Genomic DNA, 2078 nt, shown 5'->3' with positions numbered 1-2078 from the left:
AAAAAAAAAAAAAGAAAGAAAGAAAAAGAAGAAACACCAGGTCTTTGCTGGTGGGGGTGCGGAGGGGAACCCCAAAATATCCCCTTCTCGTGTGTTGCTTGACTTCTAGCGCTTGGGGGCGGAGGGGCAAAATGCTGAAAGAGCTGTAGTCCAAAAAAAAGGGGGGGGAATCAAAGTAAGAGAAAATTAAGGGGGGAAGGAGAGAGGGGGAGGGCGAGGGGGCGCTCCGGAGGTCTCTTAGGGGGTCTTGAAGCCGCAGGGTCCTCGGATTTTGCTTTTTTTGGTTTGTTTGTTAGGTTGGTTTGGTTTTTCCTTCCTGAATCACCCTCGACTGTCGCTCCTGCTCACGAGGGTGTGAGTGTGTGTGTGTGCGCGCAGCGTTCCGCTCAAGTGTCTCATCTTGGGGTTAAATTGCAGCAGTGAAATCCTGAAAATTCCCAGCGGGGGGGGGGTAGAGAGAGAGATCTGTGTCGTTCCCTTGGCCCCTCAGTACTTGCTCCTGGTGCTGCAATGCCTCGCATTCCCCCCTGCCGAATGCCTTCTTCCTCCTCCTCCTCCTCTTGGTTTTGCTAAAATAAGACTGGGGTTGGAGGGGTGAGGGCAGAGGGAGGAAGGGGGAGGGAAGTGGGCGCAAAGGTCCGAACCACTGGCCAGCGAAGCTCCAAAGAGGAGCAATTGATGAGTTTACCGGGAGAAAGACCCACCCAGAGTGGTGGCACATGATGGCCCGGGACCAATCGCGGAGGCGCTGGGGGACCGGGGCTCACCCGAATTTGTGGGGGAGAGGGGAGAGCCGGCTGGTCGGGAGGCGGGGTGGGGTAAGGACAGAGCCCCCCTCCTCACAGGTGATCGAGGAGGACGCCCTGTCCCCCACGGCTCCACTTGGGTGGCAGACAGCCTTACACTCCCTCCATCTTCCACCAGAGCCGAGCAGGAGGAAGGAAGTAACTTCTAGGAAGAGAAGGGGATTCGTGTCTAGAGAGGTGGAGTGAGTCAGTCGCTGTATAAATCTGGTCCATGAAGCTCCCCTTTTTGGGAAAAGCTGGAAGAATGGTTTGGGGCACTCCTTTGAAATAATTTAAATCGCAGGGTCCCCACACGATTGACTAAAGGATCCACCCCACTTTTGAGAACTGAAGTCAAACTACTAGAAACAAGTCACTGAGCAGGTCCTAGTTGGCTGAACCTGGGTGGCATCATCTGCATGGTGCTCCGTTCTCTCTGGAACCACTACCTTTATTTCTCATGCAAGGACATTGCAGCAACATACAGAAAACAACCCACAGAAAACATCATCGTACAGGTTAAGAAACTGCTATACAAACAGCACTCAGGAACTAGGTCCAGGGTTGGAACTGAAACATTGCTAGTTCTCCAGAAACAGCCCTCACACACTCTCCTTCCTGCCAATGATAACTATTTTCTTTGATATGATGAACATCTTTGCTCTATAGTGCTGCCACCTTATTCCTAAGTTGTACAGATTTGCTTTGCTTCTCTTTCATTTTCTCATCAGTGGAACCAGCCCATATGCATTTTGTGGCATCTGACTTCTTTCATTCAACGTCATCTTGTTAGCTCCATCTGTTAGCGCTTGTAGCTGTGCTTGGTTTGTTTTCACTGGTATATAGTATTTCACGGAATGAATACGCACAATTTATTTGTCCACTGTCCTGTTGATGGGCATTTTGGGTTGTTTCCAGCTGAGGTGTCAAATATTACTTCCCGAATACTTTTAATGCAGATAGGCAAGCATCCATTGATTGCCAAAAAAACAGACAGCTATGTCTTGGAGAAAGTGCAGCCAGACCTCTCATTGAAGGAAAGAATTATGAAACTTTTGCCTCACACCCTTTGGGAATGTTGTTAGGAGGGACTATTCCTTGAAAAGGGATATTGTGTGTGGAAAGGTGGAGAGTTAGCAAAGGAGAGGAAGAATCTCCATGAAATAGATACAGCGTCTATGGCAATGGGCTCCAATGTGTTGAGGATAATCGGGTTGGCACAGAATGGACAGGGTTCAGATCTGTTGTTCACAGGGTCACTATGAGTTGTACTCAAGTCTATGGCACTTACCA

This window comes from Elephantulus edwardii, unplaced genomic scaffold (genome assembly GCF_000299155.1).
Source record: "Elephantulus edwardii isolate Elephantulus edwardi_28Jun2011 unplaced genomic scaffold, EleEdw1.0 scaffold00296, whole genome shotgun sequence".
NCBI lineage: Eukaryota > Metazoa > Chordata > Mammalia > Macroscelidea > Macroscelididae > Elephantulus > Elephantulus edwardii.
Note: the sequence above shows the minus strand (reverse complement) of the source record.